The sequence below is a fragment of the Pithys albifrons genome, chromosome 3, assembly GCF_047495875.1.
Source record: "Pithys albifrons albifrons isolate INPA30051 chromosome 3, PitAlb_v1, whole genome shotgun sequence".
Lineage (NCBI taxonomy): Eukaryota > Metazoa > Chordata > Aves > Passeriformes > Thamnophilidae > Pithys > Pithys albifrons.
The window spans coordinates 23,660,761-23,677,137 of record NC_092460.1 but is presented as its reverse complement, the minus strand read 5'-3'; the positions used below and the strand labels follow the sequence as shown (position 1 = coordinate 23,677,137).

At 49.3% G+C, this 16,377-nt stretch overlaps 1 long non-coding RNA gene and 1 pseudogene across 1 annotated transcript; one reads left to right on the top strand and one right to left on the bottom strand.

Moving 5' to 3' along the window:
* The first annotated feature begins 9,218 nt into the window (after window positions 1–9,218).
* LOC139669982 (uncharacterized) lies at window positions 9,219–11,720 on the top strand. The gene is made up of 6 exons (XR_011697373.1): window positions 9,219–9,329; window positions 9,501–9,631; window positions 9,852–10,028; window positions 10,152–10,310; window positions 10,466–10,549; window positions 11,087–11,720. It is a non-coding gene; the product is annotated as an uncharacterized lncRNA (long non-coding RNA).
* A 175-nt stretch (window positions 11,721–11,895) lies between these two features.
* On the bottom strand, window positions 11,896–13,058 carry LOC139669546 (splicing regulatory glutamine/lysine-rich protein 1 pseudogene; annotated as a pseudogene).
* Window positions 13,059–16,377: the final 3,319 nt, after the last annotated feature.

Sequence of the window (16,377 nt, the reverse complement as noted above, 5' to 3'; positions counted from 1 at the left end):
TTTCTTACAGATGAAAAGTCCCCAATGAAGAGCATGGCTGCCAAGACATCGTGTGGAGATCCACACTTTCAGTTTTGTACATAGACAGTTACAGTTCCTGACTAATACAGCCGATGTGTCTCCTCTGCGACTGCCTCCACTTCCAAGGTGCCCATGGATAACGGGGACTCTGCAAGTGGAACAGAACACGGAGGGGACGTCTGCTGGCAGTCCAGTAGAGTGGACAACAAACAGGCCTGGAGGTTCCTGGAATGCGAGGTTGAGAACTTCCTGACACAGCAGGTGAGTGAGCCGAGTAGGGAAGGCACCTGCCAGACCTCCTGTTTGTGACCAGAGGAGGACTGGAGGATGTCAGGAGGGTTGGAGGCCATCTTGGGCTCAGTGGTTGTGAAATGATGGGGTTTGATTCCTGGAAAAGGAAGGAAGGGGCTCAGCAGATCTGCTGCCTTGGACTGCTCTGCCCTTCCCACCTTGAAAGAGAAAAGAGTTTTCCTGCAGAGAGAAACTGAGCAGCTTGTTGACTGGTTTTGTCCCTGTTCCTGTGGCCTCTGTTGTCCCTGTGCTGGGTGGCTGCTACCCGTGACTGTGTAGCTGGCACAGCTAAGGAGCTGGAGACTCTCATTTCTCTGTGCTGTTCACAGCAACCTGTTCAATCTGGGAGCTCGGTCTGGAGAGGGAGTCCTGCTCTCCGTTTGGTGCATAACCTTCAGGAGCTGGTGCCTGTGCTCTGAAATCTGAGGTGGCACTGAGGGCTGCCAGGGGCCTCAGGCTGGTGCAACACTGCTGCAAAGGGGAGGGGACAGTGGCAGGGTAGCTGCCAGAGGTGGCCCAAATGCTCCTTTGAGAAGTCATAGCACTGCATCAGCTTTCTGGAAAAGGTCTAGGATTTCTGGAAGCTTATTTTCCTTTCATAGCGAGGAGTGTTTCACCAGGGTGAAAAAGTGATGCAGCTCTAGTCAGTGAATTCCAGCATTCTTTAAACGGAACTCGAAGGCTGTTGGAAGTCCCCTGGACTGTCATATGTGGGATGTAGTATGTTGTCCTGCTTTTGGAAATGGGACTGCTTAGCTAATAAAGACTTGTTTCTCTGTCCCCTGCTCATGGACTGAAGGAGCTGTCTGCCGCTGAGAGAAACACCTGCTTATTAGAAGAGAGGCATTTGGCAGTGGTAGGAGAAACAGAGGAGGAGTTGTTACTCCAAAAGGATCTGCCGAACAAAGAGAAAGGTGAGCGTACCCAGGCCCTGATGAAGGTATGGTCACCTTTTTTCCAGGCGGCACTTTGGGAGAGGGAGTTGCACTGAGAGGTGGAAAAGAATCCCTTCTTGGGGTTGCTGCCCAACTGACCACAAAGAGCTCACAGCCCCAGACAGTGGGACTGCAATTTGGGACTTCTGCATAGTGGGATTTCTGTTGGAAGAGAACACATTGCATTTTGTTCCTTTCAGGAGCATTGTGAGTGTGGGTGAGCCAAGGAAGAAATACAGAACTGGAAGAACTTGGCCCAGGCTCAGTCTGATCCCTCTTCCTGATACACAATCACAGGCCAGGTACTTTGGCAGCTGGAATAAGAAGCATGAAGTCAGGCAAACTCCAAACATATTCAGATTCTCCCGTCTCTCAGAATATGTAACTGTGCTCAGAAGGCATCATTAAAGACAGTGTGATGCTGGCAATGTCTTGCTCGCAACAAGGAGCAGGACCTGAAGGATCTCCTGTCTCTGAAGCTTTATTGCTTAAAAGAGCAACTACCCACCTGACAGCTGTCAGACAATAGTTCTCAATAGCAGTGGTTTCAAATATCTTGTCTACAAGCTTTTAAGAGACACACACACACACTCCCCGCCCCATTAGGTTTTAAAGTAAACTAATGAGGTGTGCCCATTGGAGATTTGCTGCAGCCCTTTGTCTTCCTGGGGGACCTAAGTTTTCTCCTGGACACGCTGCCAGGTGGAGGGCTGGTGGGCTGTTGTGCTATTGGCTGAAGAGTAGGTGAAGCCAGGTGTTGTGAAAACACTCTAGGCAGCAGAGATCTCTGCTGGGCCCTAAATGGCTTCTCCTTTCTCCACAGCTGTTTTGTTTCTAGGAGCTTCAGAGCTGTTTATAAAGCATTTGATGCTGGCACAGGGCAAGAGGTAAAGTGTCCCCATCCCCAGCAGATTTTGCAGCTCTCAAACACTTTCCCCTCTGGTGTGAGCTGTGGCTATAGTTTTGAGTTGCTGGTACTTGGTTGCTGCAAAGGCTATTCCTCTGCACCATAGACTAGTGTCAGGCTGCAAAATGCATTTTGCACAGACTTTTGTGCTTCTACTAATCTTTGCTGTCTGAAAACAAGACTTGGCCTCTGTTGTTGCAGAAGCACTCGCTCCATGTTCATTGTCATCTCATGCAATGAGCAACTTCTCGAGTTAATGGTCTTCAATGCCATTTTAAGTGGCCATAAAGAAAAGGAATCTTCAGGAGAAGATGTCTGAGCAACTGATGGTCAGTGAAATCCCAGTCACCAGGGACAGTCCAAATATTGTTAGTTACTTGGACAGGTTCTGGTACTCTCATGCGAGTATTAAGTTAGACTCTGCAAGCCAAAGATGAAAGAAACCATTTGGTCACTGGCAGAAAATTGAGTTCTGCTATTTCTCTATTTGTCTCCAGTGGATGGGAGGAGATTGCAATGTGTCTGCATTAAACTCTTCTGGTAAATGTAGTTTGAAGATCTTCAAAAACCTGGGTCAGCCCTAAGGTAGTTTAGCTGTGCACATTCATCTCCATTGCATTGCTTTCTTCTTTCAGCTACCTGGTCGATGCAGAACTTTGACTGGTGATGCAGTACGTGGACAGCGGCACGTTACACGATGTACTTTGTGCAGTATACGTCGAGGAAGGAGAGATAGCCAGTGTCTGTTGGGAGGTAAGGGACCCTGCTTGTGCTTCCAATGGTTTGGACAGGATAGTCCTTGTAAATAGGTGGTAAGAGCAAGAGTGATTTCCTGTTCAGAGCTTTGTTCCTGTGTTGCTGTGATGATATAGTAAAGGACTGTCTGCAGTCATCTTCCTGCCAGTGTCCCTGCACCTCCTAGAGCCTGTTTGTATACTCCGATGTACTGTTGTCCTAGTCTTGCTCTAGTTTTTAATTGGCTCTTCACCACTTTGCTTCTCTAACCACTTGCCTGGAGCCTGTCTGCACTACATTCCTTCCCTGTAAAAGCAAGCATGCACATGGGATAAGGAAGTCTTCTCATCTTCAAAGGATAGCATTCCCCTCAAAGTAGCATTTGCTTCTGAAAAAGACCTAAGGTGCTACTTGCCAATCTGCTACCCAGGCTAGCAATAAAATCTTAATCAGATGGCCTCCCACCTGAAAGTGATCCACGTGGTACTGAAGGGAGGAAGGACTTTTTCAAAGCTAATATGCCTTCATTTCCATAGATAGGACTATAACAGAGTTGCCTGTGTTCTTTTTGTTGTTTTTGTAGTTGTTGTAGTTGTAGTTGTTACCCAACTGACCACAAAGTGCTCAGAGCCCCAGCCGGAGGGGCTGCATGTTGGATGTGCTGGAAGGTGGGATCTCTGTTTTGAAGTCAGCGTGTTGCCTTTAGTGTCTTTCAGGGAGCACTGTAAATGTGGGAGATGCAATGAAGAAATGGAGGGGAAAATCTGGCAAAGGGTGAGCGCAACCACACTTAGTTCTATCTAGAAAACCATGGGCCAGGTATTTTGCTGATGCCATATCAAGTGTGAAGTCAGGCAAGCTCCAAGGACGCTCAGACACTGGGCTCAGAGTCTCCCGTCTCTCAGAGCTGATCAGGATTTACGACTGGGTCCCAAAGGCATGGTCAAAGACATCTAGATGTGTGTAGAAAAGGGGAACCTAGAGGGAGTATCCTGAAAGGATAAAAACCCTGGCCCACCAAGTAGCATTCCCAGAGTACTGTCAGGACCAAAATCCCAAGAAGCCAAAGACCTGGAAGAATGGCCACCTTTGCCTGTGATAGTAAGGTCCTGGACACGAAAATAGAGATGCAGATGGTCCCCTCGGTCTTATTTTTGTGTCATTCTGGGAACCAGAGGAATCCTAATTGAGTCTGTGAGGAAGTGAACTTGGAAAATAATGGCTCTTTTTTTTTTTTCCCTTTAGGCAGCATCCATTTGTAAATTCAGCCAAGCCTCTCTCCAGACTGCTTCCTGTGGAGGGAGTACCTACTCTGTTTTAACTGGATATAGGAGCCTAGCTACAGGGCCAGCTCTGAGGGGGACTCAGAACAACAGCTCTGTAAGACCTCAGCTCTCTTGGAAGATGGCCAGCCTTGTCATGCTATGAGTCATCACAGCATTCACTTCTGAATTTTCCATTGTTTCTTACAGATGAAAAGTCCCCAATGAAGAGCATGGCTGCCAAGACATCGTGTGGAGATCCACACTTTCAGTTTTGTACATAGACAGTTACAGTTCCTGACTAATACAGCCGATGTGTCTCCTCTGCGACTGCCTCCACTTCCAAGGTGCCCATGGATAACGGGGACTCTGCAAGTGGAACAGAACACGGAGGGGACGTCTGCTGGCAGTCCAGTAGAGTGGACAACAAACAGGCCTGGAGGTTCCTGGAATGCGAGGTTGAGAACTTCCTGACACAGCAGGTGAGTGAGCCGAGTAGGGAAGGCACCTGCCAGACCTCCTGTTTGTGACCAGAGGAGGACTGGAGGATGTCAGGAGGGTTGGAGGCCATCTTGGGCTCAGTGGTTGTGAAATGATGGGGTTTGATTCCTGGAAAAGGAAGGAAGGGGCTCAGCAGATCTGCTGCCTTGGACTGCTCTGCCCTTCCCACCTTGAAAGAGAAAAGAGTTTTCCTGCAGAGAGAAACTGAGCAGCTTGTTGACTGGTTTTGTCCCTGTTCCTGTGGCCTCTGTTGTCCCTGTGCTGGGTGGCTGCTACCCGTGACTGTGTAGCTGGCACAGCTAAGGAGCTGGAGACTCTCATTTCTCTGTGCTGTTCACAGCAACCTGTTCAATCTGGGAGCTCGGTCTGGAGAGGGAGTCCTGCTCTCCGTTTGGTGCATAACCTTCAGGAGCTGGTGCCTGTGCTCTGAAATCTGAGGTGGCACTGAGGGCTGCCAGGGGCCTCAGGCTGGTGCAACACTGCTGCAAAGGGGAGGGGACAGTGGCAGGGTAGCTGCCAGAGGTGGCCCAAATGCTCCTTTGAGAAGTCATAGCACTGCATCAGCTTTCTGGAAAAGGTCTAGGATTTCTGGAAGCTTATTTTCCTTTCATAGCGAGGAGTGTTTCACCAGGGTGAAAAAGTGATGCAGCTCTAGTCAGTGAATTCCAGCATTCTTTAAACGGAACTCGAAGGCTGTTGGAAGTCCCCTGGACTGTCATATGTGGGATGTAGTATGTTGTCCTGCTTTTGGAAATGGGACTGCTTAGCTAATAAAGACTTGTTTCTCTGTCCCCTGCTCATGGACTGAAGGAGCTGTCTGCCGCTGAGAGAAACACCTGCTTATTAGAAGAGAGGCATTTGGCAGTGGTAGGAGAAACAGAGGAGGAGTTGTTACTCCAAAAGGATCTGCCGAACAAAGAGAAAGGTGAGCGTACCCAGGCCCTGATGAAGGTATGGTCACCTTTTTTCCAGGCGGCACTTTGGGAGAGGGAGTTGCACTGAGAGGTGGAAAAGAATCCCTTCTTGGGGTTGCTGCCCAACTGACCACAAAGAGCTCACAGCCCCAGACAGTGGGACTGCAATTTGGGACTTCTGCATAGTGGGATTTCTGTTGGAAGAGAACACATTGCATTTTGTTCCTTTCAGGAGCATTGTGAGTGTGGGTGAGCCAAGGAAGAAATACAGAACTGGAAGAACTTGGCCCAGGCTCAGTCTGATCCCTCTTCCTGATACACAATCACAGGCCAGGTACTTTGGCAGCTGGAATAAGAAGCATGAAGTCAGGCAAACTCCAAACATATTCAGATTCTCCCGTCTCTCAGAATATGTAACTGTGCTCAGAAGGCATCATTAAAGACAGTGTGATGCTGGCAATGTCTTGCTCGCAACAAGGAGCAGGACCTGAAGGATCTCCTGTCTCTGAAGCTTTATTGCTTAAAAGAGCAACTACCCACCTGACAGCTGTCAGACAATAGTTCTCAATAGCAGTGGTTTCAAATATCTTGTCTACAAGCTTTTAAGAGACACACACACACACTCCCCGCCCCATTAGGTTTTAAAGTAAACTAATGAGGTGTGCCCATTGGAGATTTGCTGCAGCCCTTTGTCTTCCTGGGGGACCTAAGTTTTCTCCTGGACACGCTGCCAGGTGGAGGGCTGGTGGGCTGTTGTGCTATTGGCTGAAGAGTAGGTGAAGCCAGGTGTTGTGAAAACACTCTAGACAGCAGAGATCTCTGCTGGGCCCTAAATGGCTTCTCCTTTCTCCACAGCTGTTTTGTTTCTAGGAGCTTCAGAGCTGTTTATAAAGCATTTGATGCTGGCACAGGGCAAGAGGTAAAGTGTCCCCATCCCCAGCAGATTTTGCAGCTCTCAAACACTTTCCCCTCTGGTGTGAGCTGTGGCTATAGTTTTGAGTTGCTGGTACTTGGTTGCTGCAAAGGCTATTCCTCTGCACCATAGACTAGTGTCAGGCTGCAAAATGCATTTTGCACAGACTTTTGTGCTTCTACTAATCTTTGCTGTCTGAAAACAAGACTTGGCCTCTGTTGTTGCAGAAGCACTCGCTCCATGTTCATTGTCATCTCATGCAATGAGCAACTTCTCGAGTTAATGGTCTTCAATGCCATTTTAAGTGGCCATAAAGAAAAGGAATCTTCAGGAGAAGATGTCTGAGCAACTGATGGTCAGTGAAATCCCAGTCACCAGGGACAGTCCAAATATTGTTAGTTACTTGGACAGGTTCTGGTACTCTCATGCGAGTATTAAGTTAGACTCTGCAAGCCAAAGATGAAAGAAACCATTTGGTCACTGGCAGAAAATTGAGTTCTGCTATTTCTCTATTTGTCTCCAGTGGATGGGAGGAGATTGCAATGTGTCTGCATTAAACTCTTCTGGTAAATGTAGTTTGAAGATCTTCAAAAACCTGGGTCAGCCCTAAGGTAGTTTAGCTGTGCACATTCATCTCCATTGCATTGCTTTCTTCTTTCAGCTACCTGGTCGATGCAGAACTTTGACTGGTGATGCAGTACGTGGACAGCGGCACGTTACACGATGTACTTTGTGCAGTATACGTCGAGGAAGGAGAGATAGCCAGTGTCTGTTGGGAGGTAAGGGACCCTGCTTGTGCTTCCAATGGTTTGGACAGGATAGTCCTTGTAAATAGGTGGTAAGAGCAAGAGTGATTTCCTGTTCAGAGCTTTGTTCCTGTGTTGCTGTGATGATATAGTAAAGGACTGTCTGCAGTCATCTTCCTGCCAGTGTCCCTGCACCTCCTAGAGCCTGTTTGTATACTCCGATGTACTGTTGTCCTAGTCTTGCTCTAGTTTTTAATTGGCTCTTCACCACTTTGCTTCTCTAACCACTTGCCTGGAGCCTGTCTGCACTACATTCCTTCCCTGTAAAAGCAAGCATGCACATGGGATAAGGAAGTCTTCTCATCTTCAAAGGATAGCATTCCCCTCAAAGTAGCATTTGCTTCTGAAAAAGACCTAAGGTGCTACTTGCCAATCTGCTACCCAGGCTAGCAATAAAATCTTAATCAGATGGCCTCCCACCTGAAAGTGATCCACGTGGTACTGAAGGGAGGAAGGACTTTTTCAAAGCTAATATGCCTTCATTTCCATAGATAGGACTATAACAGAGTTGCCTGTGTTCTTTTTGTTGTTTTTGTAGTTGTTGTAGTTGTAGTTGTTACCCAACTGACCACAAAGTGCTCAGAGCCCCAGCCGGAGGGGCTGCATGTTGGATGTGCTGGAAGGTGGGATCTCTGTTTTGAAGTCAGCGTGTTGCCTTTAGTGTCTTTCAGGGAGCACTGTAAATGTGGGAGATGCAATGAAGAAATGGAGGGGAAAATCTGGCAAAGGGTGAGCGCAACCACACTTAGTTCTATCTAGAAAACCATGGGCCAGGTATTTTGCTGATGCCATATCAAGTGTGAAGTCAGGCAAGCTCCAAGGATGCTCAGACACTGGGCTCAGAGTCTCCCGTCTCTCAGAGCTGATCAGGATTTACGACTGGGTCCCAAAGGCATGGTCAAAGACATCTAGATGTGTGTAGAAAAGGGGAACCTAGAGGGAGTATCCTGAAAGGATAAAAACCCTGGCCCACCAAGTAGCATTCCCAGAGTACTGTCAGGACCAAAATCCCAAGAAGCCAAAGACCTGGAAGAATGGCCACCTTTGCCTGTGATAGTAAGGTCCTGGACACGAAAATAGAGATGCAGATGGTCCCCTCGGTCTTATTTTTGTGTCATTTTGGGAACCAGAGGAATCCTAATTGAGTCTGTGAGGAAGTGAACTTGGAAAATAATGGTTCTTTTTTTTTTTTCCCCTTTAGGCAGCATCCATTTGTAAATTCAGCCAAGCCTCTCTCCAGACTGCTTCCTGTGGAGGGAGTACCTACTCTGTTTTAACTGGATATAGGAGCCTAGCTACAGGGCCAGCTCTGAGGGGGGCTCAGAACAACAGCTCTGTAAGACCTCAGCTCTCTTGGAAGATGGCCAGCCTTGTCATGCTATGAGTCATCACAGCATTCACTTCTGAATTTTCCATTGTTTCTTACAGATGAAAAGTCCCCAATGAAGAGCATGGCCGCCAAGACATCGTGTGGAGATCCACACTTTCAGTTTTGTACATAGACAGTTACAGTTCCTGACTAATACAGCCGATGTGTCTCCTCTGCGACTGCCTCCACTTCCAAGGTGCCCATGGATAACGGGGACTCTGCAAGTGGAACAGAACACGGAGGGGACGTCTGCTGGCAATCCAGTAGAGTGGACAACAAACAGGCGAGCTCCCCTTCTCCCCACTGCCCCTGTCATTTCTGCCCTATGCACAGGGCACCCCACACAGTGTCTGTGCTCATGGGTCAGAGGGCCTTGTCACCGAGGGGTGGCTGAGCAGGCTGGAAGAGGCTGGGAGTAGCAGGTGCACAGGAGGAGCTGCTGCCCAAAGCACCTCTGTCCTCTTCCAGAGTGGTGGGGAAAGAGCAGGCCTCTGGGAGTGGGTCCTGGAACAGCTTTACTTACCTGGCTAACAGCATATGGTGCCTTTTCCCCTCTGCCAGTGAAATGGACTGTATCTCGACATCCTGGTGTTTCCAGGTCACACCCCACATGCTGAAGCTGCTGAGCAGGGAGGACCCTGCTGGGAGCTCCCCACTCTGGTGTTCCTTGCTGAGGTGAGCCTGCTGGCGAGCACTGCCTCAGCGAGCTGCCTTCACCCCTCTGCCCTCTTGCAGCTGAAGCTGCCTGGGACGGTGCCCGCGCCCCATGCTGCTGCCTGAGCCCAGCCCTGTGTGAGTGCGGGCTGCTGCCGGCTGGGCACCCCGTCACTGCTCTGTGCCTTTCAGGGGGTGACCTGCCTGGACATGAGTGAATGAGGTGACAGCGTCCTGTAGGCTCTTTCAAGACACCTGCTGAGGGAAAGCCCAGAGACTTGGCAACCCAAAGCCTTGTGGCGCTCAGCCAGGATCCCGTGATGGTGAGAAGAGGCAGCCGGCTGAAGCTGTGCCAGCAACGCAGGGCTGGGCAACGCAGTCGCTTGGGCTTGGCTGGGCTTTGGGGGCTGGGGCAGCTGCTCCCAGTTCTTCTGCATCCCCGTTCAGCTGCCCGAGTCCTTGGGGACAGGCCTTGGGCCTCTGGGCACGTGCTGGTGGTGGAGCTGATCATGGCTTCACAGCACAGCATTGCGTTCCACACAGGCTGAGGGCAAGGGGAGACATACACAAAACCTCGTGCAACTCCTGTAGAATGGAGACAGAGATGTGGTTAGGGTGATCCTCTTTCTGTTCATCAATGTACCCCAGAAAAACAACCTCCAAGTCTCCAGCCGCAGCGCCCTGCAGCTGGTTGAGGTGCTCCAGGCACTCCTTCAGGATGTAAGGCTCTGCACCCCCCCACCACGGGCTCTTGGTGCTGCCAGGAAACTTTGTGCCCAGGCAGCACTCCAGATGGGTCTGGAGAAGCTGGTGCTGAGGTCTTTTCCTCTTCCTTTCTTATAGGAGAACAACGATATTTGGCTGCAGTCAATTCTCCTATTCATAAAGGTGATGATATTCCTAGAGTTTCAGAGAGAAGAAGCTTTGATGAAACCAGTGCCCCAGAGCATGTTGGCATTATTACTGAGCTGGTCTGATGAATCAAATGAGAATGTGCAAAAGGTGAGGACTCCTGGACTCTGATGTCCCTGTGCGAGGGGGCTGGGCTGCCTCCTCCCTGGCACCTCCCAGGCTCCAGCATCCTCTTGGCCTTGCTCCAGGGACGCAGGTCCTCTGCCCTGCTCTGGGGTGCCATATCCTGGTTCCTTGCTCTGCAGGCCTCTTGGAAAGCACTGCATTGGGCAGCCAGGATCCACGTGGATTTCAAGAGTCATCTGTGGCCACAGAGCAGAGAGTTCCTGGTAAGAACCGCCCCAAAGCCCCAGCCCCAGGCTGGACAAGCCCCCAGCCCCTGATGCCCAGTCTGCGGGGCTGGCACAATGCCCCTGCCCCCACTGCTGCAGCTCCCTGTGGGACACCAGCCTGCACCTCACCCGCTGCTGCTCGGAGCTCCAGCCTAGCTGGTGTGTCAGCGGGGACTGGCAGGGGGAGCACAGCCCTTGTGTGGGGAGCTGAAATCCTGCCCCGAGCTCCAGCCCAGCTGGTGTGTCAGCTGGGGCTGGCAGGGGGAGCACAGCCCTTGTGTGGGGAGCTGCAATCCTGCCCCACCTGCAGAGGGCTCTGCTCCCTGCATGGACGTGGGGTGGTGTGGGCACAGCAGAGGGAGATTTCAGGGGCACGGGGGGTGGTTGTTGGCCAGCACCTTCTTGCAGATGCTGCTGGACCCTGCTCCCTCCTGCCCGTGGCAAGAGCTGGGTGGGATGGCCCTGGCAGGAGGAGCTCCTGGGCTCGACACTTACCTGGTCTCTTAACTATGGCTCCCTTCCTCTCTGTTCCAGCCCTTTAAGCACAGAGAAAAGACCACTGTCCATCCTACACAAGCAAGATGGTTCAAGACTTCTATTAAATTCATCTTCTGCATGGAGACAACCAAGGTCCCTAGAACAGCAGCAGATACCACACGACAGGAGACCACCTGGAGACCAGAGGGGACCATCTGCAGCTGCAGGGACTGATGCTGGGCCCAACTGAGGCAGCCAGGAAGCCTTTGTGACTCCTGGGCCTCTCCTTACCTATGGACCCCTTTCCTGCCACCAGAACACTCCCTCCCTCCCTTCTTCTCCCCCTCCCCCCCTTTCTATCTCCCTCCGTCCCTGCCTCCCAATGTCTATCACTCCCTCTCTCCCTTCCTCCATCAATCTATTCTTCTCATTGTTCCTCTCCACCTCTATCCCTTCCACCCTCTGTCACTCCCTCCCTCCACCTCTCCTTCTCTTCCTCCAACCATCCCTCCTTCCCTCTCTCCCTCTGTCCCTCTCTCCATCACTCCCTCCCTCTTTTTCTTCTCTCCCTCCTCATTCCTTGTCTCCCTCTTTATGACCCTCGAACCATCCCATTCTCCCTCTCTCTCCCTCTGTCTTTCCCTTCATACCTCGCTCTCTACCTCCGTATTGTCCTCCCTCCCTCCCTCCCTCCCTCCCTCCCTCCCTCCCTCCCTCCCTCCCTCCCTCCCTCCCTCCCTCCCTCCCTCCCTCCCTCCCTCCTCTCCTCTTTCTTTCTCTTTCTTTCTCTTTCTTTCTCTTTCTTTCTCTTTCTTTCTCTTTCTTTCTCTTTCTTTCTCTTTCTTTCTCTTTCTTTCTCGTTCTTTCTCGTTCTTTCTCGTTCTTTCTCGTTCTTTCTCGTTCTTCTCTCGTTCTTTCTCTCGTTCTTTCTCTCGTTCTTTCTCTCGTTCTTTCTCTCGTTCTTTCTCTCGTTCTTTCTCTCGTTCTTTCTCTCGTTCTTTCTCTCGTTCTTTCTCTCGTTCTTTCTCTCGTTCTTTCTCTCGTTCTTTCTCTCGTTCTTTCTCTCGTTCTTTCTCTCGTTCTTTCTTTCTTTCATTCTTTCTGTTGTGGGTTCACCTAGGTGGGCCTAGATTTGGGCTCTGAAGTCTGGACTAGGCCAAAGCTGTCAGCTGACTTGAGCTGGGCTGAGCTAACAGCTGACCTCTTCTAGCCAGTAATTTTGTATTCCATACCACATTATGACATCATCTCCGGGGAAGTAGGAAGCAGTGTGGGAGTGGTTAAGTCAGTTGCTTCTCAGCCCTCCCCTTGGGAGGACGCACAATGCTGTCCCGGGGGGATGGAGAGGACCAGGCCCACCACTGGCTCACAGGGCATCTCAGGAAAGTAAAATGTGTTGTTCGGGGTCTCTCTTTTCTGCTTGAGTTTGTCTCCCTGGGGAATAAGTCTTTTCTTAAGTAATGTGTAGTTAAGACAGTAGAATTTGTGTTTGTTAAGAAGTTGAAGTGGGGAATTTGTTGTTGCAGACTTGTGTGAATGTATGTATATTTGTACTCTCTTCTAATTGTCTCTTTTCTTTCTGTGAAAAATATATGTAGTTTTAGTATAAATGCGGTTTGAAGTGTTTTTTTTCTTTCCCCTCTCTTTTCCTCCCTTTCTCTGGTGTTAGGAGGGAGGCTTTTCTCTCTGTGCTTGGGGGGGTTAGCAGTTTGCTATCTCAACCAAGACACTCTTTTCTTTCTTTTCTCTTTCTTTCTTTCTTTCTTTCTTTCTTTCTTTCTTTCTTTCTTTCTTTCTTTCTTTCTTTCTTCTTTCTTTCTTTCTTTCTTTCTTTCTTTCTTTCTTTCTTTCTTTCTTTCTTTCTTTCTTTCTTTCTTTCTTTCTCTCTCTCTCTTTCTTTCTCTCTTCTCTCTCTCTCTCTTCTCTCTTCTCTCTCTCTCTCTCTCTCTTCTCTCTCTTCTCTCTCTCTCATCTTTCCTCTCTCTCTCTCTCTTTCTCTCTCCTTATCTCTCTCTCTCTCTCTCTTTCTCTCTCTCTCTCTCTTTCTCTCTCTCTCTCTTTCTCTCTCTCTCTCTTCTCTCTTCCTCTTTCTCTCCTTTCTCTCCTCTTCTCTCTCTTTCTCTCTCTTCTCTCTTTCTCTCTTTCTCTCTTTCTCTTCTTTCTCTCTTTCTTCTCTTTCTCTCTTTCTCTCTTTCTCTCTTTCTCTCTTTCTCTCTTTCTCTCTTTCTCCTCTTTCTCCTCTTTCTCTCTTTCTCTCTTTCCTCTCTTTCTCTCTTTCTCTTCTCTCTTTCTCTCTTCTTTCTCTCTTTCTTTCTCTCCTTTCCTCCTCCCTCCCAGCCTTCACACTCTGCCTCTTCCCTTCTCCTGCTCTTGCCTTCCTCACTTAGCCCTCCCCTTCCCTCAGTAAACCATTGCCTTTCTTTCCCCCACCTGCCTCTCTGTGCAACTGAAATGGCACAAAGCCTGAGCCCTGCACCACTCGCGCCTTTCTTTTGCCCCTGCGCCACCAGCAGAGCTCGAGAGGTACAAGGGCAGCTCGGGCTGGAGAGGGGCCTGTGCTGAAGGGGCAGTTCCACACCATTGTTGGCCTGGGGGGAAAACCCTCCCGACTGAATGTTCCCCATTCCCCCCGTGCAAGGGGCAAGGCAAGGGCTGCTTCCCTGCCCACTGGAGTAGGCGGGCCCCGAGGGGACAGCCCGGCACCAAGCCAAACTAAAGGCTGCCTGACAGGCTCTGCAATCCCAACCGCATGGCTGGGCAAAGCTAGCAATGCAGAAACACAGCACTGCAGGGTTACGGTGAGAAAGTAAATTTTGGCTCAGCTAAATCCACTCCACACACACACACAGGAGACTCATTCCCTGGTGGAATCCCAGTCACAACTTCCAGACAAATGTGCAGTTTAAGGTCTCACAGCCTGACCAGGGCAATCTCCTGCCTTTGGACATGGAAAAGGAGTTTTCCATTGTTACAGTCCCAGCTCAAGGTGATTCTGAACTGATGCCATTATTTTTATTTTGGGCCCATGGAGGAAATCCGCTTGATGCCGTGAATGACCCTTCCCCCCAAAAACAGGACTTCGAGCCACGTTAGTGTAGGGTAAGATAAAAAGTAAATGTCCTTTAATAACACAGGGCCTACAGTCCACAAGAATACAGGATGACATGCGTGTGTCTCAGTTCTTGTTTCCATGGCTTTTATAATAAGATCCCTCCAATCATTGCTTTACACATTTCTCAGTCCAGCCCCAGTCCCATCCCTGGTCCAACCCCCTGGAATTGGGTCTGGGGTCGTCAAGACCCTCTGTCTTCATCAGCTCCTCTTCCTCAGGCACACAAAGATCTCTTGGAGCTCATCCAATTCTGGCTTTTGGGTCACTCTGACCTATGTTTATGTTTCATTCTGTAGGCCTTCTGATATCCTTCAGCTCTTTACCTTGGAAAGGAGTCTAAACAAGATTAATTAACTAAAGGAATTTGAGCTCCCTGTTCTGGGACACGGGTAGTGATAGAAAGGCATTAAACTTAGACTGTTAGAAATATTAACCCTCTAAAAATCTACAACTACTGTGTTCCTAAAATCTATAAAATGTGAAAATCAGAACAAAAACCCCTTCGGCATCAAGTAGAGTAGCCAACTCTGCTCCATCTCCAAGGACAACCCTCTGGGTCTGGGATTGTGATTTGTGCATGGGCAATGTCCTCACAGAATCCTAGGAGGCTGAACAAGGACAAGGAACCTTCTGAGATGGGAAGAGTCGGCGCAGGTTGTCGTGGGAAAAGAAAATGTAATGTGGTAAGTGCTAAAAACTTGGTTCTTCCCTTGTCCTGTGCTCTGTACTCAGTAATAGGTCAGCTTCAGAAATTTCCTGGGAACCTTGGAAAATGATCCCTGGTCTGCTGAAAAGTGGGAAAATCCTGCTGACAAACTGCAGCCCCTGAGGCTGGGGGCAAAAAGAGCATGATCTTGGTGTGTGATTGTCTGAAAGATAAGGGAGAGACCAATGTATAGACCATCCTCTGCCTCAGGGGACCAGGGAAAGCCATGGACTAAACACTGAACTGCTGTTCCACAGGGAGCCCCTGCACAGGCCCTGGGAGTTGGGCTCATCTTGTCTTTCCTTCCAGAGCAAGAGTGGGCTGCAGCCAGCCCAACCCCCCAATCCCAGTTCCTGGGGCTCTGACATCGGACAAGGAGTGGGGCAGGAACTGTCACTCCCAGCCCAGAGTGCCTGTGCTCACCCAGCTCAATCCACAGGCAGGTCAGCCAGGATTTCATTGGAGTGTCATCAGCTCCTTGGGAATTGCCTTAGGTAGGATTGAACTTCATTCTGTGCTTCCTGTCCCTTTCCCACAGGTGCCCAAGTGCTGGGTTTAGGTCATGCAGGACTTGAGGTGCTAAGGACAAACTCTGGCAATGTTTGGGAATTAAGGTGGGAGAACTTGTTCTGAAAGTGTTTGATTTGCTTTTTCATCCCTGAGAACTTCCATGATATTTGAAATGGAATCCCTCTGAGGGGTTTATCTCCACATAAACCCTGAATAGCCCAGTAGGTTTCAGCTGGAAAGAAGGAGCTTCTGATGATATTTTTTTCTCTATCTGATGGGTCTGCTTTCAATTTTAGCTAAAATCTCAGCCAGCTGTTCCCTGAAATCAGGTTAAATGAAGATTTCCACAGCCAGCTTGATAGTGAAAAACACCTCAATATAAATAACTGCTAAGAAGCTTTTTATCTTTTTAGCAGCAAAGGTATTTATTGACAAAATTGGAGGCAAGCCAGTTCATACTAGGCAAAAACTTGCCAAACTTGCTTATGTAAAAGAAGCTATTGATACAGTCTCGAGTTCATAGCTAACACCTGCTAATTTCCGTTTAATGACTGGACAAAAGCTTGGGCAGAGCTTTCCTTTTGGCCTGAAATTTGGGTAGCGCTCTTCTGACTTCATCCCTCGGGTGGTCTTGAAGCATCTGCATCACTGTTGGACTTCTGCCTTTTCTTTGTTCAATGACATGACCTGTCAAACTTGTAAAATCATGACTTTAACTCTCCAAACTCTTGGGTCTTTACCGTTTCATCCCATTGAAGTGTCTCGCTTACTTTGTATGACTTGTAATACATGGTACACTGGTCCTTGTAATTGCTAGACAGTGTGGACCAGAACAAAGCGACTCTATAACCTCGTGCTGTTCATGAGTTAACCAGCCTTGCTGTGCAAACAACATTTTGCAAAGCAGAATTAAAGATTTCACAGAGCTAGGGGGTTTGGTCTCTTTTCTCTTTCCCAGCTCCCTTATGCAGCACTTTATTAGGAAGCCCCTCAGGACACCTCTTTCCTGGGGTGTTTGGG